The sequence below is a fragment of the Python bivittatus genome, unplaced genomic scaffold (genome assembly GCF_059951505.1).
Source record: "Python bivittatus isolate LINGU-HERP-01145 unplaced genomic scaffold, Pbiv_v1 ctg000080_np1212, whole genome shotgun sequence".
NCBI lineage: Eukaryota > Metazoa > Chordata > Lepidosauria > Squamata > Pythonidae > Python > Python bivittatus.
In genome coordinates, this window is record NW_028277035.1 from 5,555,068 (window position 1) to 5,580,892 (window position 25,825).

Genomic DNA, 25,825 nt, shown 5'->3' on the forward strand with positions numbered 1-25,825 from the left:
TGCTATAGAAAGATAACCTGGGCTAGTGACTGGTAGTGACTGCAGGAGTCTCACCCCTTCCTCCTCCCCCCCCCACAAACACACACGTGGTGCCCTTCAGATACATTGGTCTACACTTTCCAGACAGAATGGGTACCCCAAAGGGATTATAAGTAATGATCCAGGAAATGGGGCTTTACAACACACTTTCCTAATTAGGTGGCCCTCCCAGATGTGTTGGACTAAGACCTCTGGCACTGGAATGATATTTGTAATCCAACTCATCTGTAGGGTGGCAGCTGTGGGAAAGCTGCTTTATACCACAGCCACTGTATTTTTATCATTCCTGATTTACCCTATGCATTTCCTGGGCATCTTTTTATTTCACAAGAAAGATCTCTGCTTCCTATTGCAAATGTACAACCGCTGTTGAGTCCAGCTCCGGTCCTGCTGACTTCATGGACACATCCATGCTGTTTTCTTGACAATAGTAAAGAAGTACATGTAGCTTTATTCTTCATTCATGCCTTTAGCTCAACTACCCCCACCTTCAACCACCAGCTTGCCATTTTTGCCTTCATGTTTAAGACTGCCATTTCTTTATCATAATTACCAATTAATGAAAAGAGTAGTGGAAGTAGTGACCTATTTCTGAACAGTTTTAAAAGGATGTCATATGAATGCAAGATGTTAATAAAAGACAAAGCTTTTCAAGTGTTTAGAGTGAGTGGACTACAGCTGAGGAAATTCGCTGCAATGCCTTCAGCCATTAAATCTGCAGGGTTTTCTTCCCTGACTTCCTCTCATCCTAACCTATTTCAAAGATGGTGGTACGCGTGCCTTAAGCTCCCTGGAGGAAATGTGACTATAAATGTAATAGATACATAAAAGGAAGTTAAATCTTTATGGGTATAAAGAACCAATGTGAATGCTCTTTTAAATAGAAAAATAGGATAAATAGTTACAGAAATAAATAGTCACAGAATAACTATTTTAAATAAATAGTTACAGAATTGAAGCAGAAAGTTAGGTTGCTTTTTGCCATGCACTGTAATAATCTGTGACAGCATCTACTGATAGGGTGATTAATTTCTGTTACATGCTTATGCATGTTTCCAACATACTAAGACCATCTGTTCATTATTTACATATAAATGTTAACTGAATGTGTGTCTGAGCTCTCTATAGTGACACAATCTTTCCAGCACTGGTGAAACTTTCCATGTTTAACAGTCTGTTTTTATTAACAGCATGACATAGGGGATATTTTAGATGAGACAAAATTGTTTCTTTAAAAGAAAAGCTATCAGAATAGTGCCCTCAGCAGGATACTGTTTAATCTAAGTTAGGAAAAAATGTGTCTGCCATACTTTATAAGATCAAAAAGAGCAATAAGGGAACTTTGCCTGCCTTGAATGTTTCAAGCTGTTTCCAAGCTTAATTTTGGGACTGCTGAACTGCAACATTCTGAATACCTTCTTGCCATCCAGCTCTGTTTGCAGTCCATGTTTGTGAAATACATAGCCATCATTTATATCAACAGTATGTGACTATTTGAAAACAGGTAAGAGACGGATTTCTCCAATGTACCCTGTGGTGCATTTCAAAATAAAATTAGTTTTAGGCCACAGTAGATTTCTAACCAGCAGCATTACTCTGAATGCAAAACTAGCATCATTTCCTTAATTCTAAGAAATTGCTGTGATTAACATCTCTTTATCACCAGTGAATCAACCAGGGATGATGCAGAGATACCTATTGGTTGGTAAATGCCCATAGTGCTGAGGCTGAAAGGAACCATATATTTCCTTCTCCTGCAATGCTAAAGAGAAGTCAGAGACACAATCCCTTTTGGATGCTGTTTCTTACTCTGTAAGCTTTTGAGAGATCCAAAAGAATCGATGGAATGGAAGAAAGAACCTGAAAGTAAACCCCTTAGATATTAATCTAGACTGAGATACTGTATTAGTTCTCCCTAGCTTGGTGCCCACTAAATGTGTTCGATAACAATTCCATCATCCCCAGTCAGCAAGGCAACTAGGGATGATAGGACTCATAGATCAACATAGCAGCAGTAGTAGGACAGGAGACTGGGAAAGGGTTCATTACATTGGCTGCTCAGTTTTATTCAGAAGATACTCCGTTCTTGTGTTCATCAACTCTGTCCCAGCCAACAACTAAAAAATGGAATACTGACTGATTGGACCAGCATGGTGCCACTGTCCCTCCCCCACTAACACACATTTTGATTACTCATTTCCCTTAAATTTTAAAGGCCGTGAAATTGAATGTGGCTGCATTTCAATTGCAATCTGAAGAGCAACCATGGGATAAGAATCAATTTATATATGTTATTGGTGCTTCTCCTTCTCCTCCTTTAAAAAAAAAAACTGTATTGAGACCCTATGCCACTTCTTAGACACCAATCTAATTTCCTGATGCTCTGTACCTTCATGGAGAAAGAGGCCAGGTCAGGGTGGGTGAATAGACAGAAATACCAATAGGAAATTGATGGAGGATTCCATGCCACACTGAAGACATATGCCAGATTAAGATCCTCACAGCACTTTTCCCTTCAAAATAAAAAAAAGGCCTGCACCCTTAAGTGCATGTGTGGTGTGTGTGTGTAGGGCAAGCTAGCCCTGTTTATTTCAAGAGCACATTGTTTCCTTCACTGCGGATCTGCAGATTTATCCGTAATGTGTAATCTATACTGTACAGTATCTGTAATCGTGCCGTACAGAACTAGCCCACAACCACTTACTGTAGAAGAGCACAATAGTCATAGGGCAGGGATGAGGAATCTTTGGAGGGAGTCTGACAGGACATTTTCAAGAAACCCAAATCACAAATAGGGTGAAACAATGATGCAAAGTGGGTGCAGCATGTCATATACAGATGATGGACACAGCTTCTACCTCCTTTTTTTCATGTTTTGCTTGAGCTAATTGCTAAAGCCATGCTAAGCTTCTTTTAGCATTTGCACAAAAGGGCAGGAAACCACACTGTCTGATTTTGCAGTTGTGCAGCTGAAATTCAGCAGCCTGATCAAGGGCAGCTGGAGGGACCACCACACGAAAAGAGTTGCTGGGCTGCATATGGTTGCTGGACCACAGGTTGTTCACCTTGATACTGAGCAGAACACATTAACTTAAGCCTCACTGTATTAACCCCCAGAAAGGGAGAAGACAATGTAAAAGTTATTTGGGAAGGTAAGAACAGGATGGAGGAGTTTACAAGGAGTCCTCGCTTAACAACCACAATAGGGACCAGAAAATTCATTGTTAAGAAGGGCGGTTGTTATGTGAGTCATGCCCAATTTTACAACCTTTTTTGCAGCAGTCATTAAGTGAAGCCGTTAAGCGAATAATACAGTCGTTAAGCAAATCACATGGTTCTCCATTGATTTAGCTTGCCGGAAGCCGGCTGGGAAGGTCACAAATGGCAATCACGTGACCCAGGGATGCTGCAACTGTCATAAGTGGAAGCTGGTTGCCACGTGCCCAGATCATGATCACATGACCGCAGGGGTGCTGCAATGGTTGTAACTGCAAGGACTGGTTGTAAGTCCCTTTGTTCAGCACTATTGTAACTTCAGTCACTAAACAAATGGTTGTTAAGTGAGGACCACCTGTATTTGTTTATCTGTTTTGATAGTTTATATAGCCACTCATTTTAAACAAGTAACTTTGGGCAGCTAAAAACAATACACAAAAACTCCAATTCTAAAACCAATATAAACATATATAATTTAAAATAATCATAATATAATAATCAAGGCACCACATAAATAACACCAAAAACATGCATGTGGGGTTTCAGTAATACCCTGCCCCTAACACCTGAGGGAAATGCTAAGTCTTCACAGCCTGACAAAGCCTATAGAGTCAGGGCCATCCAGATCTCAGTGGAACGGCTGTTTCAAATGCATGTACCATGATAGAGAAAGTACATGTACTGGGTCTTACCAGATTACATTATTTCAGAAAACAAATCCAGAGCATTCTCACCCTGCCAGACCTGGAGGGATGGGCTGAGACCATTGGAGACAGGTGGTCCTGCAAATTGATGGGCATGACTTGAATTTCTCCTTACTTTTCTTTAGCAAATCATTTTCTCAAAAGACAATAACTTGGGCTTTTCCAATATTAGGAAGTGAAGACTAGGCTATGAAAATAATCTTTCTCTTCACCCCCACCCTCAGAATATTTAGTCCACCAGTTAAAAGGTATCTTGCTTTTAAGCCAAGGGACTCCAGCTCTCTGGAGTCTTGGTTCTGGCCATTTGCTGCCAAAACTTCACTACCTCTATGAATGCATTTTCTGAAGGTATGTAGAGCTGGTAGCCGTTAGCACATTTTGTGGCAGGGAAGTCCATAAACTGATGCAGAATGCGTTTCTTTTCTTTGTTCTGAATAGGCCACAGGTCCATTTTGCTAGATGTACCCAATTTCCACTCCTCACTGCTCTATTGTATTTGGCCATTGTCCTTTTTTCTAGGTGCAAAGGCTGTTGTTCATGGCTTCTGTCACTCCTGGTAGCAAGAATGCCAACAGCCTGCTCCTTTCCAGACTTTTCGCAGATCTCTAGGCTGCCAGGCACTGAGAACTTCCAGTTGCTGAGATGTGCATGTTCTGGATGTCTGCAGTGGCTCCTTGGGGCAAAAGGTCCACCTCCACCCTTTCCACCTGCTTGCTCCTTACAATAAGGCCAGAATGTGCCAAGCACCATTTCCCTTAAACTGATTAGTATTGCTGTTAACTGTCCAGGACTCAAGCTGGAAAAAACTTGCAAGATCTTGCTTGGGTCAAGGTTTCACAGTTAACCTGTAGTGTTTACTACCAAAAGACACTGCTACTTCTGGAAATTGTGGACTTTTTTTGTGCTGGAGGTATTTAAACAAAGGCCAGATTGCCATTTGTTAAAGATGCTGTAGGAATGCATTCTGCACTGAGTAAGAAGTTGGACCATCTCCAAAGTCCCTTTCAAGCCTTCCAATCACTACCTGAAGATGCTGGGATTGGATTTAGGAGTTTTTCCTTGCAAAGCATGTGTTCTACCACTAACCCACATGAGCAGGATGATGTAATGACACATCTGACTGGTCTCCATAAAAACGAGGCAACTATGTGGAATTTACAAATAAGTAATTTTGGTCAAACCCTGTCTTTCATTGTTTTGTGAGATGCATCTTCCACAGCTTCAAAGAAAAGTATAGGTATAGTACAGCATCCTGGAAATTTCAGAACTATAAAAAGGGAACAACTGGCATCGTTAAAAGAAAATCAACCTTATGGTTTCCTTTCTCTGTATGTTCATTTGGGAAAATGACACTCTTGCTTGCAATCCTTAGGATAGGGAACAAAATAGAAAACTCCTGAATCTTTTAGAGCCCAGATTAAAGGAGAAGGAGGAGAAGGGACTTTTAGAGTGAGACCTTTGCTCTCCAGATGATATATTGGAAATCTATTTTGGAAGGTATATGCATGACAACTTGTTAACTACCACCTTGTCTTCAACAGTTTATATTCAATAGAGTATTAGCAAACAATGGAGAAATGTCATATAAGGGCAAGCAATGTGAGATCCCCAGATGTTGATGGATCCCCAGATGTTGATGGACCAGTTGATCATGCTGGGCAGAGCTACCGGGAATTAGAGTTCATGCAAATCAGGAGGGCCACAAATTGCCCATTCCTAGATTTGGAGAGGTGTAGAATACCTTCGATAACATCTCCACAACATTGTCTCATTTTCTATGTGAGAAAAAAAAAAAGCCACACCAGCTGCTATTTAATTGAGTTTTCTTCCTGGAAACAATAATTAATCTCAGAGCCAACATGATTCAGCTTCATGATTATGTCATTGAGCACAAACAAAGCAAATGTCTGTGAGGGCAATTCCCATACTCTGTATTTGCTTCCTTGGTGACTTTGTAGGCCAATTTTGGCTGATATTCCAAGGAAAAGAGTGAGTGATGGAGGTTATGGTTTTGGCAAGCACACAATCTATAAGGCTAAAGATTTTTGCACTTCCCAAGATGCGGCAATTAAGCTGGATTTCCTATCAAGATTTAAATATGTAAGAGATTTAATTTACAGTGTTATTGGACACACACACTATCATCTTCTGAAGTTAAACTGCATCATTATCAAAACCTAACATTTTTCCTGATGATTCTTCACTGCACAGTGGCACATCACAGTAGAAAATATAAACCAGAGCATCTATAATTACAGCAAAAACTTACTGTCCAGTGATACCTTTTCTATGTATCACCATAAAATGACATGGCAGAATTCTGGGCTACCTGGTACCTATACCGCATTCAACTTGCTTTTATATTTCTCCTGATGTACCCAATTCTCATTCCCATGTAACAATGTGGTTAGAAGCATACTCTTTGGCACAATCACCTTCATTTCTTTCCACAGTCATTCTACATAACAGACTACCACCTACCTATTACTTTTCACCTAACATTTGTATGGTTTAAAATTTCTCCAACCATTTCCCCATCTTTAGAAAGTATTCTGCCAAGGTGGATGAATCCAGTTATTCTCCTTTTTCGCCATTTAAATCTAGAGAATAAGCTAGGTTTTTTAATTTTCATGGAGTTGTGCCCAGAATATCTTCTGCGTATTGCACCAAAACAAAGTCAAAGCGATTAAATTTGTTTAGATCTTATGCATGTGGAAATAAAGCAGATTCTTTCATTGCTTGGGAGCCTCAGATGGATTCCTGCTGATATTTCCTGAGCTATGAAAGCTTCCATAGCTCAATATGGGGAACCTGTGGTTATCTCAGTGTTGCTAAATACCATGCTGGCTGGGTCTGCTGGGAGTTGTAGTTCAAATGGGAAAAGAAATGCTGAATTCCTGTATTTGTCTCAGATTTTTGAAATAGGTGCATTTTTGATTTCTTCAATTTCTAAGAGGCTAATGCTTTTACACTAGGTTTAAGTGAAGATCAGTAGAAAAGGTAATTAATATATATATACTGTTGTGCTAGTCCAGAAGAGAGTAGTAGCACATGGGAAGAGCAAATGTCCCCTAAAGTCCATGATTAAATAGACACCACATGCACAGAGAGATAATCTCCAGAAATGGTTGGCAAAGAATTAGCTTGCAGTGATAAAGGCTGACATAAATAATGGCAAACTTTACATTTGTTGCTCATTCTTTAATACCTTTAACAAGCCCATAGCATGCTGTTTTTCTATCCCACTGAGCTTTTCCACATGTATCTAAGATCCAGCCAACTGTTATTCCAAATTAGTTTCAAGTACTGTAAATAAGAGAGCGAGAGAGTGTGTGTGCACAGGCAAGATCTTATGCTTTTTCATGGGAACTGTAGAGTCAAAAAAAACCATTTAGGCTATCAAATCCAATCCTCTCCTTTTCACAGAAATCCAAATTAAAGCATTCTTTTAGATAGTTGTGCAGCCTCTGCTTGAACATACCAGGGAAAGGGAAATTTGATTCTGAACTTATTTGGGGATTAAAAACAAAAAACAAAAAACAATCAGGATGGCGTGAATATGGTAGACGGCAGAAAGAAATGCAGATGACAGCCAGTCCTCATTAGATGGTTTATTGGGAAAAGATATTAGTCAAGGTCCTGCAATGTGACCAAATGTTTTTCAGTCTCAGTATTAGGGAGTTGGAAATTTGTTCATCCTCTGGAGGAGGGCAAAGAGAAACCTTACTTTCTATAAATAGTGGTTTATGTTCCTACTGCTTGCCTCCTTTGATATATATGTGCATTTTCTGTTCAGGCTGACCCAAATTCCTTTCCCTGCTCTGTTACACTGTTTTGGAGTGTTCAAGGTAGGGTTATACCGTCATATGGATGTCATGGCCATCAATATGCTCACAGGTACTTTGATTGGTACTTCCCAAGCAACTTCCCTTTTCTTACTTTACTTTTTTTTAAAAGATATTTAATTAAAAAACAAACAAACAGAAAGCCAGATGGGAAACTACTGCCCTGAAAAAACAAAACCTTGAGCATTATTTTATTGGCAAGAGCACCTCTGGTGCTCTTGGTATTCTTAGAAAATAAAAATGGAAAACAGAAAGAATTTCCCAAAGAAAAGTCAAAGTAAACTGGGATAGCACAGAGCAGCCTAGGCAGGTAAAAGGGTGGAGAGACAGCAATATCACCAGTGTGTTCTAATGATCGTTTGGCATCCTGTGTCAAACATTTTATAAGAGCATCTACAGCATATTAAGTTTGGTTTTAAACCTATGTTAGCTGCCCAGACTCACCATTTATGAGTTGGGTAGTCATATAAGTAGATTAAATAAATATTTCCAAATTTCCACTGGGTCCAATGGCACCAAAACAGCTGTCTATCTGTAGTGGAAGATGATGTTGGACACACCCTTTGACTGCTGATATATAACAAGATTCCAGGTGCTGCAGCTCAGCAGGTGAGCAAACAGGCATCAGGAGTCAGTACTGTAGTTTTTTATTGAAGCCCAGAGTTTAGAAAGTTCTCCAGTTTCTCCAGGCTCTGTGGTTTCTACTCCTCCTCTTCCTCTTTCTAATAGTTGCATGTTCATCTCTCTTTTCCCAGGGCTGCAGAGAAAAAGGGGAGCAGCCTCCCCTTGCCTTGATCTTAACAGGGCTTCTTCTCTCACTAGTCCATTGAGATATGGGATCACAGCAAAAGAGCCATTATAGGGATAATATTAATGACAGTGGGAAGATAAGATGGACTTATCCAGGGAAAGAAACCCAATCCTACAGAATGGCTACCCAAGTCTGGAAGAAAAGCAGAAAGAAACATGAGTCTCATCATGTAAAACATAGGACACTAGAGTGTCATCCACACAACCCCCTTGCCTTAACTCTAAAACTTTGCTTGCCAGTCACTGAAACTACATCCACGTATCAGAGCTTCCATCTTGGGCTCATGAGGCTGAGGCAGGCAGAAACTGGATCAAGGTAATCCAGTAAGAGACTAGTGTGGAAAACAAAGCAAATCCTCCTCTCTGTGAACATTCTGGGTCATGTGGAAGAAGAGCCTGAGGGAGGCCAGCCATCTCCAGGGCTCCACAACTAGCTCACTACAGCACTGCCCCCCCTGGGCCTCCATGGCCATTTCTCCTTTGGCTGATGGAGAGACCAGAATCTCCCTAGCAAGCACTACTTTTCTAGGAACAGGGGACTATCAGCCTCATGAAATACTTTTCACAAGGTCACTACTCCAATCAGTAGTCCGCATGCAGCCTGCTGCCACCTCATCCTGTGATGCTGTTTCCACTGTTGACCTCTCTTGCCATAATTCCTCTCCTACCAACCTGTCCCTCTTTTCTGCGGTCCTACCAAGTGTAGCCCCTCTGCCTTCCCTGCTCATTGAGAAGGAGAGAGCAGCAGGGAAGGCAGAGGGGCTGCACTTGGACTGGGGAGGGGGAGAGATGGGAAGTAGAGAATCCCCACTTCAAGCTCCACTAGTAGTAGTAGCAGCAGCAGCAGCAGCAAACTCCTACCTCTCTGCTGGTCTTTTTTTGGGGGGGGGGGGTTACAGCACAATAAACGGGGGGGCAGCAGATTTCCAAGTGGCCCACTTTTCTCCTGTCTCAAGGAGGAAAGCACATTGCTGGGGGTGTGGTGGGGAAAAGCCCTGGGACACTTGTATGAATAAATGAGGAAATTCTCACAAACACAGTGATCTTTCATCTATAAAATTATCAGGTAGAGCCTTCCAATCACTTCATGCATTACTGCTTCCTGGGATTTCTATTTCTTTTCGTTTTCCTATTAGTGAAAGCTACCTAGTTTCTTTCTGGGTCTCCCAAATCTGAAGCCGACACTGCAATGGAGCAGGTAAATTCCTATACTCCATTGTAAGCACTAGAAATTTGTCAAAGTATGAATAAATGCATGGAACTAATTTAGGCCAAGTCTCATATCTTTTAATAAGTCGAGGTAGAACATTTTTGTGTTCCTTCCCACTTTTTAAAATGATGCATATGCCATTCTCATGTTGCTAAGTCCTCTTCAGGGCATGAAGACTCCACCAAGAGATCCAAGGGCAACGGAAAAGATAATATAAATGCTGCCCTTCGGTTGAACAACTAAAGACCTTCAAGAACAATTTCCATCACAGATTAAAATCATTCACCATGTGATACAGCATTTGAATACTAAGCAATTTAGTGCTAAATTACTTCTTAGAAGCCACATGCAAGCCACTTTGAGATGCTCCACTAACTGCTACCATATCCTGGAGCTCGCCTTGTGGCTTAGACGGTTTTCAACATCACAGCGAAAAGAGAGACAAAGTCCCATGATGCTAATAAATATTCAGTTATTTGCCAAGCTTTGACATTTATGAATATAATCCTTAGAGATGCATATAAACATGATAGAATAAGTTCTGAGTCAAGTCATTGCAAAAGTTTCTGGGTCCATAATGCTATTTAGTAACATCAGAGAACATAAAGCAATGGTGTGATTAGTTGGTGAATCATAGGGTTGTCAACAGACCAGAATCAATGGCCTTGTTATAGTCATGAAGACAATGATGGTACTTTTCTCCTCTGGCTGTGTGTCTGCGGACTAAACAGTACACAATGAATGATCAACCGTAGTCTGTGCCCTATATTCACTGAAAGCTACAGAATAAAAATCTATTCCAACTTATGTTGTTCTTGTATGAAACACAACCTTATGTATATTTCCTTAGATCAATCTTTCCCAACCTGGTGTTTGCCGATCTGTTGGGACTATATTTATCCTTAGGGAATATAGCTGGCTACCAAGTTAGGGAGGTTATCTTAGAACCTTACAGGAATTTACTTCAACAGATGAGAGCAAGGTACTGAAGTATTAGTTTAGGGTTGGCAACATGGTGCTCACGGGCACTAGAAAGAGTGTAGATTTCCACCTTCCCTTTTAAAAGACATTATTGCTGACTGAAATTTCACAAAATGTTAGTGTTCTTCTATGTCATTTCATGAGATCTCATGCAAGAACACTGAAGTCTATGCAAGATCTTGCATAGATATACATAGACTTGATATGAGATTGTAAAAATTCTCATGAAAAGTTGGGTGATCTTTGTGGAACGACATCTGGGCCATCGCAAAAGCTCATGATTTTTTTTTTTTTTAATCTGTTCAATCATGTCCAATTCTCAGAGACTGTCTGGACAAGTCCCTGCAGTTTTCTTGGCAAAGTTTTTTAGAAGTGGTTTGCCATTGCCTTCTTTCTGAGAGAAGGTGAATGGTCCAAGGTCACCCAGGTGGCTTTGTGCCTAGAGTGAACTAGTACTCGCTTTCTCCTGGTTTCTAACCTCATGCCTTATCTATCCATCCATCCATCCATCCATCCAATTTATATAGTCACCACATGTGACTCTGGGCGGCATACAACAAAGCTAAAAACAGTCAATAAATACATTAAAAATATATAAAGCAAAATAAAACAGAGAATAAAAGGATGATAAAAATAAGGGAGCCACCCTCACTAATTAACCACTACACCAAACTGGATTTATTTAATTGTTGCCACTCTGATGTAAGATACTGCTTCAGAACTGTTGAACAGATGATGAAGGAAATTCTGAAAACATCTGAAAGGCTGCTGATGCTATATCAAAAACTGTCTGATTCTACAAGTCATTGGAGGGGCAGCAGATGGTCTTCATCAAGCGTCTCCAAGTTCTAGCCTGATGCCTTAACCACTACACCAAACTGGGTCTCCATGAAAATGGCATCGAAAAAGGTGATCAATCTCTGATTTAAGCTTACTTCCTGTTCCACATAAAATGTTGTATAAACGGGCATTAGGACTGCACTGGCTGTCTTTTTAATAAGTACAACATCTTTCTCCTTCTCTTTCTCCTCTTGATTGTTGGTAGTTGCTAGGACTGTTCCCAACTATAGAATTCATCTTCCAACTCTGAATGAAAAATTCAGTTTATCTTTCTTGGGAACTGTCATCTGATAATCTTGTCAGTCATATACTAATTTTTAAAATTCTGAACCTCTTGAGATATTACATCAAAATGTTTTAACTTATGGCATCAAATCATTGAAGTATATTTTCTTGTTTGTATGGAAATGTATATGAAAAATTAACCATCCAATAAATATATTAGACAGGACAAGAACAAAACTAGTTCATAGAACTGGAAAAGAAATGGACCAAGTTTCTCCCAATACACACTGCAGGAGATAGGATCTCTTCTCGAAGTGGGTTTCCTGCTGCTGGGCCTATAGAGGTGCAGAGAAAAGTATCTTAAGAACTGAAAGGAGAAGCTTATTTTATTTATTTATTTAATTAATTAATTAACTTATTAGATTTATCTCCACCCATCTCCCCTTAATGGGGGACTCTTATTCCAGAGTTCCACACACATAGGCTACTTTTTTTCCACCAGGGGTGATGGGCACATAAACTCATTTGTTTTGCTAGAAAAAAGCAAAAGAAGAACCATAGAGAAGGGGGGGGGAGAGGAAAATAATTAAAATTTCATCTCTGAAAAGGAACTATGGCCCAGGGCTTCCTTTGCTATATTAAAAGTTGTAAAGATATATAGTATGCCTGTGTTAGGAGAAAGAGGGCGGGGAAGTGAAAGCATGGAATGGAGAGAAATAGAACCAGGCAAACATTTAAACTTGGGATGAAGGAAAGAAGGAAGGAAGAATGAGGAAGATGGGGGGAAAGGCCTTATGGACAAGGAAAGGGAAGCAATGAGAAAGTTGGGAGCAAGAAGGGGAAACAAAATGCTTTTAGCTGTTGGCAATAAAATGAGCATGAGTGAGGAAGTGGCAACTCAAGTATAATGAGCTTGGAGCCACCCCAAGCATATTTGATCATAAAATCAGACCATTTTATTTAACTCTGCTTCTGAATAAAATACAGGATGTGATGAGAGGACTGGTTAGGTCACCATAACAGTGGGATGGGAAAGCTGAGTATTCTTCATACTGCCTATAAAACACCAGCTCTCGTTCAGATCAAATGGACTTTGGCTGGAGAACTTCCCTTAGGATTAGGCATATGGAAAATCCAAGCTTCAGATCCTGGCATCTCTGAGAAGAACACTGTAGTGAAATTTTCCTCTGTCCTTTTTTACTATTCTCATTCCATCTGATGGCAAAGAAATTGCTTTTGATTTTTTCACTTCAACAGAGATTTCAGGAGTACAGGGATCTTACATTACTCTAATTCCAATGCATGCAATGTCTTTTACTGTACAATCATCTCTCCAGTTGTCTGCAGCCCCCCTGACTCACCACGCCTTAATTCAGTGTTGTCCATACTTGGCCACTTTAAGATGAGTGGACTTCAACTCCCAGAATTCCCCAGCCAGCATACTGGCTGGGGAATTCTGGGAGTTGAAGTCCACTCATCTTAAAGTGGCCAAGTATGGACAACACTGCCTTAATTAATTCCAAGGGAGATAATCACAGGGAACTCCTCCTACAAGGCTTTTTAAGCTTAGGACCTAGAGCACCCAGGGAGGCTGCAGAATGAGAGAATGATGCACAAAAGGAAAGGGGCGGGGAGCAGCACCCCTCTCTGCTACCAACTTATAATATTAACATGAGCTTAAAAACATCACCAAAAGAAATCTGAACAAGCTAGAACAACAGAATCTTCTTTCTTAGAGGTGTTGGGGAAATTGGAGGACAAATTCCAGCAACATTCTAGCCAGGAAGGACTCCCACCTGAAAGCTGCTGCCAGTCAAGGTAGGTGATAACCAGATTAGATGCAGGAAGAGTCTGAATAAGCCTAAAGCAATTTCCTCTGTTCTTCTTGAGCTCTAAGCCCTTGAGTGAGAGAAGCCACACAGCTTCTCATGGCCGCTCCCCATTGGTTTGGCTCTGCTGTTCTACAAGCCATGTCTTTTTGGTCAGGGCAATCTATTGTTTGAGTTCTATGTATATTACTCATACCAGTTGATGAACAGCTGTAAACTTTTACAGAGGAGCATGTGGGAAACTCTGTTGTTACAATCAGGAAAATATGAGCAAGCTCATACCCTCGCAGTCAGGAATTCTCTGTTAAGTTGCGATATCTGAAAAGCCCTCTCATATATATGCACAGGTTTAATCCTATGGCATGTACACATTTGTTGCTGACCTGTCAAACAAGGAAATGTGCCTGAACATATTGCATACATCTGGAGAGAAGCAGTGATTGTATCCCCTTAAAATCTCATCTAACTTTGGCAAGCAACTTAGCAGAGAACTGCAATGTCATGTTAATTCATTTTACTGAAGGGAAGGGAATTAATTATTTCCAAGACAGTAGAGCAGAATCCAAGTTATGGGAATATTAAAATTAGCAGGGCATCTGAATATAACAGTGATGTGCAGACAAGCACGCCATGGCCTACAGGGGAACTTATTTTCAGGAATGCGGAACAATGTATGTTCTTTAAGATGACATACAGCAATGCCAAGTGTTGATGGGGAAGGTCTGGAGTGAGCCCCTCCGCTCGTAAGCACGTTACTCAAAATGTCACCATTCATGCTGCTGGAAAGGGAATTAACCCTCTTGCCAACTTCAAATCCAGGTGGCCAACTGATGCCCCCTTGGACAAAGGGCCACTCGGCACTTTTTACAACAAAGCAATACATTCCCTGAGAATTTGTGAGGCAAGTCCAGCCTTCAAGCTAGCAAGGGAGCAGCAATTACCATTCAGCATATGATGCAGCTTTTGTGCCTAATTTGCACTTTGTCTTTGGTGGTTTGGTTTTGGCTTCTGATTCTGAGCTGTTTTCCCCTTCTTTCCTCTTGATGTCATACACCACCGACTGGACTTGGGCACTTTTCCCTGGCAAGAAAGTCAGTTTTAGCCTGGAGAGGGGTAGCCTGCTCTAGAGATGCTCACCCTTCCTACTTGGCACCTACCACCCCTGCAATAGTTACATGTCTCTCCTTGTTTCATGTATTTTCAGTGTTAAAAATTTGCTGGAGATCAGCAAATGACCTTCTTACACTCTGGCAAGAAAGGTTGGGTGAGTGCAATTTTTTAAGCAGTTCAGAGAAGTTCAGGCATAATCTCTGCTCCCATCCTCCCTGTTCTTCTGGCATTTGGCCAGTAAAAAAAAGAAAAGTCAACAGGCAAAGGATTTCATCAAGGCCACAGGCGGTGTCATTGGAAAAGCTGCCAGGGGGAATATTCAACCCACTTAGCTGGGTTCTGATGATCATGTGGATTTGCGGGTGCTGATTTAGCTGGCATCTTTCCCAGTATGGACTCAGGATGGCTCAGCTGGAAGCTAGAAGAGACTCAGATGATACAACTGGGCCAGGCTTGGGGTGCTAATTAGGAACCAAAAGAGCAACTGAAGTGGCAGTTGTTAGCCACTTAGTGCTACATGCTCAGCCTTCCTCAGTTATTTTGAAACTGGAAGCTACAAGTTTCATTCCATTCCTGTTCTCTGCAAGCTCCTAAGATTTGATCACCAAATTACTGCTGTGCTTGTGGTGCTGTTAATGACTGGCAGCGGAAAAACTTTTTTTATCTGCCAACGATGGAGCCTGTAAGAGAGCCTCCCTCCCTGTTTCTTGCAGAGTTCAAGATTTCTAAAACTCCTGTTCTTCCAGAGGTGTTTTCTAAAAGTATCTCTGAGCTGTTATACTGCATGATTTGACCAAGGCAAAGATAGACACATTCGCCTGGTTCACACAAGCTGGTTTAGGGAGAGTACTACCCACTGTAAGAAAGGAATCATGGCTCACAAAACATCTTAGATGGCCTGATAGCTCATGTTGAATTAACCTGGTGAAGTGATCCTTTTGAAGGATGCTTCAAGTGATGCTTTTGAAGATGCAGCTGAAAAACAGCAGGCATCAGTGTTGCTCATCTAAGGATCCAAATACAGGCTGAAGACAAACTGCCTAGTTTGTCTAGCGCAGTTGTGGCAGAAAGTGCATTCTGGGACAAGTCTGAGTTTTCTTGACCCGAGTTTAGAGCTGCTTATCTGGACTGCCAAAATCCAGAGAGCAGCAAAGACGCAGACATTTCTGTACTGCTTCACTGCCCTGGAGTTTGGCAGCCCAGATATGGTAGCCCCTCCACAGCTGCTCTTATTTTGCAAAGACCAGCCATGGCCAACCTGAATACGGTACAGGTAGTCCCCAGTTTAAGAACAAATTCTGTTCCCAAGGTCTGTCCTTAAGGTGTATTTTTATGTAAGCTGGAACACTATTATTGTATAATACTGTATAAGTAGTATTGTGTAATGAACTCAAACCATTGTGTATTTAACTCGAATTTTGCTACAATAGGCTCCATTCTTAACTATGGGTCGTCTATAACCCGGCTGTTCTTAACCTGGGGACTACCTGTATAACTGTACAGAATACTTAGAACTCTATGCAGGTCTTTGAGAAAAAGCAGGAGGATTTTGTCTTCCAATATTTTCATGCTCTCTAATCTCTAGGAAATGCTTCACAATTTAGCTTTCACTTGTTTTACCTAGCATACAATCCTAAATGAATCTCTGATTTTGCTAATATATAATATTCATCATATTCCACTCGTATTCTGCTCTTCCTGCTCTAACCAGGAACCCATACATTTTACTAAGCCCAAGGCAAGTTAGGTAAGAGCCAATCACATGTTTTCAAAAGGTGAGATGGCAGCAATTGCTTCTTCATATCACAATACTAAGAATAACCTACAGGCTCTTTCCATACACAAGACCTGAACTGATTTGGGATGGGACCATAGGTGTAATAAGCCACTGTGACATCAAAATGACAATGCATATGTGATGATGTCATCATATTAATGATGCATTAAGTGCTTGTGTCATGACTTCTGATGCAAGTGCATAAGTTGTGTCATTTGCATGATGTCATGAGGATATACATGTCATCATTTCCTCCCTACATGCAGATGCCGTTAACTGGGGCTATGCTCCTGTGCCTCTATGAAACTGTGGGACTGTCAGAAGTCTTTGTGAATTGAACCAGTTAACTTTTGGTTCTGCTGCTGCTTGTGGAAAAAACTGCAGCGGCAGTTTTTCTGGAATATGAAGTGGATGATTTCCTAGTGGCAGGTATTCCCACTTCATCCCACCTTTTGGTTCCTAGAATTCCCCTCTTACTCGTGAAACCAAGGTGTTAGAATGCCTTCTACCATCCTCTTGATCTTCAAGACAAAGCTTTGATGCTCCCCTTATTTCTCTTCCTGGTCCAAAAACAAATATCAAAAGGAAACAATGAAAACAGAGGGAGGTACGGGATGGAATGCTGTTTTTTTCTGCTCCCTCCTTGGCCAGCTGTCCACCTATATGCATCCATGACAAACTGAGACTGCATCAAGATGACAAGGAGTGTGTCTTGCTGTCATGACTGAAACACTTCCCTTGTTTACAAGCCCTCAATCCAGGGACATACACCTTTTTCCAGGCAGGGGAATACAATTCAAAGTGCTTGATTTCATAGACCTTAAAATCCAATTAAAACCAATAAATGTGATATGATTATTCTCCTGCCACTTATGTCATTGTTTTCCCCTTTTGCCACATTAAAAGTTACAATTTCGTAAAAACCTTTGGAGGTCTGCAGGAGCCACAGCCATGGTTTCCAAGGCTGCGGGTAGACTCAGCCCTCAGGGGATGCCCTCCTGCCTTAAAACCGTGCAGGAGACACTACAGAATGGCCTAAATGACACTATCTTTGCCTCTAAATCATGAACTGGATAAGGAAAGTCTTCTTTCCAGTCTAACTAAGAGCCATATTCTGCCTTTTGCATGATTTGATTTGTACATCAGATTTCTTAAAATATATCTGTTTGAGGTGAAGCCAGATTGAATCATCTGTGCCTACTCATGCTTAAACTTTTTGGTGTACTAAAAGCTCCGAGGCAAAAGATATTCATTTAAGGAATTCAAAACCCCCCACATGCCAAGAAAGCAAGACCTTGCTCTCTAATCGAGGCATTTGTAGCCACACTGCCCCAGCCCAGCGTGTCAGAAAGCTTTCTGCACTTGGAAGCCATCCTCTCTCCCCAACATTCACTGTCCAGACTTTCCATTTAGCCCTTAAAAACAAAATCCTGAACTAGTTACATAACTCTTGCAAAAGGCCAGATTTTCTAAATAATGCCAAATATAGTCATATGAGAAAAGTGCCTGCCTTCTTGGATAGTGTTTCCTGCAAAATAATTCCCTCAAATTGGACCAACCTTTCAAAATCTTCTGCAAGAAAAAGATTTATAATCCAGTATTCCTGAGCTATGTATTTTTTAAAATATTGAACTAAGACTCCCATAATCCCATAATAATTAGCAGGCTACTTGTGGATTATGAACCCAGCAATTTCACATGTCTGGAGGGCACCAGGCTGCTATAGTGAGATGTTTCTTCATAGCTGCTTCCTCTTTTATGGACCCGGGTACGGACCAATGTTCTGTGTGGTCCACATCAGTTTTACTTCCAGTTAGAAAGATGCTTACCAGTACAGCAATCAGATGAGTGGCTGGGATCCAGATTTCAGAAGTAAAAGTGATATGAACTTGATACCCCTCTGGCAATTCTCACGTGAGATTAAACCAGAGGCTTGCCCATAAAAGAGAGGAATGCTGGGTAGGTGTTATATCCTTCTAGCAGGTCAGGCAGACACATCTTGATGATACATTGGAGAGGGGAAAAACTGAGCAGTTTGTGTAACTAGCAGCCGTTTAATAAAGACTAATGATAAAAGCATGAAGCTAACTAAAGATGCTCTTTGCTAAGAAATGCAGCCATGCAAAAGGGAGGGGAGAACAGATGGGAGATAATCCAAGGAGCTCTTATCCAGTTCTTTGCAAACTTTTCACCATCTACGGAAACTACCACGGCTCTGGAGGATCCATTAAAAGATGAACTGGCTTCTGTCTCCAGGGCTGCCTGTCCTTAAAGATACATGGAGCTCCTGGCACAATCAGCAAGTGGGAGGAACAGAGACATAGGCCTGTCATTTGCATTAGCCTAAGAAACTCGAGCACTGGCTGATGGTAAGACCCTGCTCTTGGCTCCCAAAGAGATCTTGCCTGAAGTGATGGAAAGTGTGATGGAAAATGTATTAGCCCTGGATTTTCCTTTCCAACAGATTGCCATCAACAGGTTTCTTCCTATTCTTTTTATAAGGTCACCAGGTACTCCTCAGCTTGTAAAGCCATAAAATAGCTTTGTTTTAGGCAAAGGCACTGCCAAGTACAAACAGTACTACTCAAAAAAATAATAACCTACTCTTGGAATTATAAGCCTCTTGCAGGGAGGCAGAAGAGAGGCTCAATATACAGACCTCAGTTTGTACAGACAGCACTCAAGAAATGCGTGACCAGACTCTTCACACAGTTCTTCCTTCATTTACTCCTGAAGATGTGGACTATGGTTATGCCACACCATTGTCTTACAAGCTGAATCCACATTTTCATGTGCTAGTGTATGGATCCTATTTTAATTGTACATATTTAATTAGTGCAATATTAAACTATAATGTGACTTAGTTTTGGCTTCCTATGATATGTGAATCAGGCCATTATGGCTTGTTCAACAAACCATACTTCAAGAATTATGGCATTATGTGTGATTGTAGCTAATGTGTGGAACATTATGTGAGAATGTAATTATTGCCTCACCTGCTTACTGTCCTGTGCAAATTTCTGGTGTCTTTCACTGAGTAAACTGACTCTGCACCAGTCTCTGTCTAAAATGCTGCTTTCCAGTTAAAGAAATTCTGGAGTTGAATGTAAGGAGAATTGATTATACTTTCAGGAGGAAAGCTTGGCCATTTAAATGTAGAAATATATAGCATTTGCAAAAAGTGACCAGATGCAAAAACAGGATGAGGCTCCTACACCTTTAATAGGTGATGATGAAATTTTCACTAGTTGAATTATGTACCATCAAGTCATTTTTGACTCCTAGACAGATTTTCCCCAAGATGATCTATCCCTAACCTGTTCTTTCAAGTCTTCCGATATAACTGAGTCCATCTGAGCAGAAATGGAGAATTGTTCCTGTCCCTTTGTTGGGTCCTCCCTGACGAAAACAATATCCTCATCCAAAAGAAATTACATAGTTTTGGTTCTACAATTTTGTTTTAGCAATTATAATAAACAAATATATTACAATATTCAGTACTTTATATGGCAGACCCTAAATTATGACAAGGTTGCGGAAAGCACAGATGCTGGGGTGGCTTGACAGCAGTCTCTGCTGAACTGAAGCCTAGGCGGCTTGTTTTTCTCTCTGCCGCAATGTATGTTGAGACACATGTCCACAGACATTTTCACATTCCAGCTTCATCAGACAACTCCTGTCCTTTCAGCCCTGGTTACACTGGGGATAATGGAGACTGTAGTCATCACTTCAGTGAGTGCATATCCATAACTGAAAGCCCAAAAATGCAGCTAGCATCTCAGAGATAGGAAACGGGCTTAATGCATTGCATTCATAGTACTTGCGTTTCCTCTTGCCATCTCCATGGGTATAATCGGACAGGCCTAGAGCAATAGCCCTATAGATATTTGCTCAGGAAGTTAGGACTAATCCATGTAATCTGGATTTGGGATGCTCTGAGTTCTTGCGTGCAATGAATATTCACATGATTTTTGTATTCCAGCTTGAAAATCATCAGGCATCCTTGCAAATAAACTCTTTCAACTATGATTGCAATCCTGTGTGCAGTTACTTTGGGGCAAAGTCCACTGAATTCAGTGGGATTCTTTGGTGGGTATTTGAGACTGCAGTGTCGTTTTCAGCCAAAGGCTTGAAAGATCTTTGGACTTTCTAAGCTTGCAATGTCAACTGTGGGCCATAACTTTCAACTACAGAATGGCTTGATACATTTGGTAAATGATGGGCCTGTTAATCTTTGCTATTGTCCATCCTGAATGATAATACAGGTAGTCCTCAGGTTATGACAGCAATTGGGACTGGGATTGCCATCGCTAAGTGATGCAGTCATAAAGCATGACATCATGTGACCACATTGCTTAGCGACAGCAAACCTGGCAGTCCCGGTTGCTGTGGTAACCCTAGGACCATGCGGGTTGTTAAGTGGGAAGAGGTGGTAGTCCCAGGCAAGAAGTGTGGGGGTGCCTCAGGCAGGTGCTATGGAGTGCAAGAGGGCCGGTGGAGGCTGCATGTAGGTTGGGGGGCTGTGGGAAGCCATGGGTGGGGGAGCTGCTGTGGGCAGGCTCATGCTACAGAGGGCAGGCAGGCAGACTTTGCTTGTGGGAAGCCGGCAGGGAAGGTCACAAATGGCGATCACATGACCATGGCTCGCTGCAACATCATAATCACAAGCGGGCACCTGAGTGCCTGGATCACGATCACATGAACACAGGGGTGCTGTAACAGTCAGAACTTCAAAGATTGGTCCATTTTTTCAGTGCCACCATAACTTTGAATGGTCGCTGAACGAATGGACATAAGCCAAGGACTACTTGTAGAGTCTCCCTTATCAAAATATGGAAATGCCACAGAGGTAACCAAATAGCAACTTCAGCTCCTACATGCTATATCAGAAGTGGGAAAAGTAGCACAGCTAATATTTGCAAAATATGCCTGGTGTGGGGGGGGGAGAGTTTAATTTTGCTGTGTTTTGCATTATTATGGCCCAATTCTTGACATACAAGTTTGCTTATTAACTCATATATAGCTCCAGTCTTAGCAGACTCTAATTTCTGCACAGCACAAGTCAGAAACATAAAAAATATAATATAAACAAAATAACTCAACAGTTACTGACAGTACAATAAGGGACAAAGTCCTGTTGGAAGAGAATACTCTTCAGGGCCTTCCAGAATAAAATTAGTATTAGGGCCAGCGTTGGAGGCCAGGGAGAGACCTCCCAAAGAGCGGGGGTTATCACTGAGAAGACCTGATGCCTAGCCCATACCCCCTGCACCTAATGTGGGAGTGTAACTCTCAAAGACCCTCCCTAGATATTTGGGCTGGAGGGGCGGGATCATAATGGGCAACGTAGTCCCAGTACCATGCTGCCATGCTTTATAGATAATGGCGAAGCCTTTGAATTTTGCTCCAAAGCAGACTGGCATCCAGTGCAGTCACGTCAAGCTGAAAGTCATTCTGTTGCAGAGAGTTTCTGCACCGAGCATTCTGGACTGGTTGGAGCTTTCAAACTGTCTTCAAAGGCAGCCCCACATACAGCATATTGCAGCAGTCCAGTTGTGGGCAAGAGTTCTCCCAGAGTTATAAAGGCCAGCAAGGGCTTTCTGGTCCAGGTCGTGCTGTAACTGGCAAACTAGCCATGGCATCCACTTGACATTGTCCTTTCCTGTCTCTGTTTTGCTCTTTGAATGTTATTAGGGCTATCCTTAATTTTATTTACCTGCGTGTAACTCCAGCTTTGAAAATACTTCAGAGGCACTTGGTATAGCTACGGGGGAACTCAAATCGGTCTGGCAGACATGGTAGACCAACAAGGTGTGGGCAGATTTGATGAAAAAGTAACTCTAAGTCCAGACAGTGAGAAGCAGATTTGTAGTGATCACACATCTGTTTCACTTCAGCACTGCCACCTGGATATGCCATAGAGCTGCAAATTCAGCTTTCAGAGGCTTTTTTTTAAGAAGCAAGGACGGGGTGGAAAAGTTTACGCGTGAAAATGTGTATCGTACTACCAGCAACCGGCTTCCTTCTTTTTCTTGTGGAATCCTCCATTTTAATCCTCCCTAATTCTCTGCTTCTTTTCCATAGCTGCAGGCCTCTAATCCTGCCTGCTCTTTACCAGGGATATGTAAACAAACCCACAGCTGAGGAGTAATGGGAGCATTTAAATCAGTGTTGTCCAAACTTGGCCACTTTAAGATGAGTGGACTTCAACTCCCAGAATTCCCCAGCCAGCCATGCTGGCTGGGGAATTCTGGGAGTTGAAGTCCACTCATCTTAAAGTGGCCAAGTTTGGACAACACTGATTTAAAGGGACTCAGAAACTGAGTCTCCAGAGAAAGAGGGTACAAGGTTCCTGTGCACAGAGCTGTGAAGCTGCTTTGCCTATTTTGTACATATTTCAGCATCCAGCAAGTTGGGAGGTGCCATGTGAGGCTTGCACCGATCCTGGAGAAGGGCACTTTGTCTTTCTTGTTTTTCTAGCTTATGCGTTGCTGCACAGCCCTTGCCCCCATCCTTAACATTTCCCACACGGAATGCAAGCTAGCTGCACTCCACAGCTCTCCTTGGGGGACAAGAAATGGTATGGCGTAGCCATGTGGCGCATGGAATTTTATGGACAAAAATGCCCAGCCAAAGCCATTTCCCTGAGGTGCCCCATTTGTAATATGGGATTTCACTGAAAAGCAAATACTGCCACCTAGTGGAAAACATAACAACATAATAGAATGAAGGACGCAAGAATAATTGAAAAATAAGGGCCAAGGGTGGCCAGACTTTTGGTGGCTGGGGCTGCACATTTTTTTTTGTAGAAGCAAAGGCTGCAGGGGGTGCAAGATGGCATTATGCACATGAGGGGGTCAGAATTTCCTTGCGTTTCTTTTCCCCAGGGATTCTCTCTCTCTCTCTTCTCTCTCTATGTTTGTTCTTGGACCATAAATAAATTTTGATGATTGATTCTCTGTGTGTGTGGGTGGATGTACACTTAACTATACTAAGCTTGTGTTAGGATTTACACTACATGAAAATGCTGATTATTGAGCATGGTGATCAGAGGGGGCTCTGATGGCCATAATAAGGGGGTCCACGGGCAGAGTCTCAAGTTCCCCTTCTCTGATCTAAAATAATGGCCCAGATATGCATCTCACTTTCTCCATCCCAAATTTTCTCTGAAGACACACAGAATCTCAGACCTCCATCTGTTCAGGAAGCACCAAACCACCACACACCACAGGCCCTGCAGCCAGCAGATGGAAACAGTCTGTAGGACCGGGGAAGATCATCTAAGTTTGAGGTCAGAAGGTACAGTGGATAAGCCTGGAGAAAAGGAAATATATTACAAGAAAGGGGAATTTCTTAAATTTCTGGATGGGCACTAAAATCCTAATCTAATTATTTGTTTTGGTTATTGGTCCAAAGCAGTCTGATCTGCGTGATTGCAGGTTTCCATAAGGGCAACTCATTCAGAAAATGAGCACGGCATATTGATGGATAGTAAAGTGGTGAAGAGAAATGGGCCAAATTAAGGAATGCCCACCCAACCCAGTAATATATGTGTGAACTTCCATATATACATTCAGACACACACAAAAGTGTGTCTGAATGTATATACGCTAAGGTTTCTTAGTATTTGATTTTATAAGGTAAACAGCAGTTACACTCCTAGTGTTCAACTAGGAGTACAGAGACCCAGGTTCAAGTTTCCCTCAACCATGGAAGCTCACTGGATGACTTTGGGCCACTCATTCTTTCAGCTCAAGCCCACCTATCTCACAGGGTTGTTGTTGTGGGGAGACACTGGAGGAGAGAGTGCCATGTACATGGTTTATTGCTCTTGAAGGAAATGAAGGATATATATGTAACAAAATAATCAGATAAATGTCTACTCCTCACGATTGTGCCCTGCTAAATTTTAGAATATGCTAGCTGTGCCCGCTAAAGGAACAAACAAACTTTAGTGAGATGGAGATTTCAAGATTCAAAAGATTATTGCTGTCCCATAGCACATAGCTCTTTGCAAGAATGTCTTTCACCTAACTGGAATTAACACATATAAAAGCATCTGGGGTGGTAGAGATTTCTATACAGTACATACATTCTCACACACAGACATATATGTAGAATGAGGGGCCAGGGCATGACATTCTACTTGGTTGATGGGGGAGGTAGTTGACCAAGAGGGAGTTGGCCCACCGCACAATTTATCTGAGTGCCACTGCCTTGCAGTAATTGATGGTCCATCAGCACAGATTTCTTTTTTTAAAAACCTTATATGTGTATTTGGCAGCACAACAGTGTAACATGCACAGTAGACTCCTAGTTAATGCTGAACAGGTCTGCAGCCTGAAATTTCATCTAGATCATCAAGTTTTCAAAAGGATTTGCATACATTATTCCAATTATACTCACAATTGCCCTGCAATTAGCCTGGCTGCATCATAATCCCCTTATTACTATGAAAGAATAATTGCTGGAGCCGCTCCCTGCTTATTCCCAGCCAGGATAACTGCGACCTTCGGAGTCTCCCCCTGGCCTCGGGAGCAGAGCCGCAGCTGAGAAGAACTCACTGGAGTCTGGCACGCCTTCCAGAAGGGAGGACAGTGCGCTTTCCTCCCTTAAACCACTTCCTGGAAAGTGTGTTGGTGCTCTGATGAACCAAGTCACCATCTTCTTTCCTTATATACTTCTATCTAAAATCTTTGGAAAGCTCTGAAAGCAACGGCATTAATTACAGGAAGCCGGGCAACATCAGAAAAAGAGGCGAGGAGGGTGGGAAAGGTTAAGGCAGTTAGAAGGGAGGAAGAAACACATTAAAAATGACATTTCAGTTCTGACTTTCTCTGACCCAGTTTCACAACTTGAGGCCACTGGGTTTCTCCTCTCTCTTGATCAGAGCTTTGTTGCTGCTGTTGACAGCAGATACACAGCACCTACTGGACCTTCTCTGACTTTTCAGCAGCTAAGCTGAGTTGAAGTTGGTTAGTATTGGGATAGGAGACCCGCCCAAATCTCAGCGCTATTGGCTAAATTGGGACAGAAACAATGGCAATCCACTTCTGTGCTGTTACCAAGATGCATCAATGTACTCCCCAAGAGACAAGATCAACTCAGACTAACTCAAAGGGTGAGCCAAACATTAGCCAAATGGTCTTGACAACATAAAGCAGATTCTCTAACCCAAGTGCTCCCCAAATGCACCTGGGAATACTAGGAATTTCTTGTCCAACACATCTGAAAGGTAC

At 41.8% G+C, this 25,825-nt stretch overlaps 1 protein-coding gene across 2 annotated transcripts in view; it reads right to left on the minus strand.

Moving 5' to 3' along the window:
- SEPTIN9 (septin 9) overlaps window positions 1-25,825 on the minus strand; it is a 233,958-nt gene that overhangs the window by 128,724 nt on the left and 79,409 nt on the right. The window lies entirely within an intron of this gene.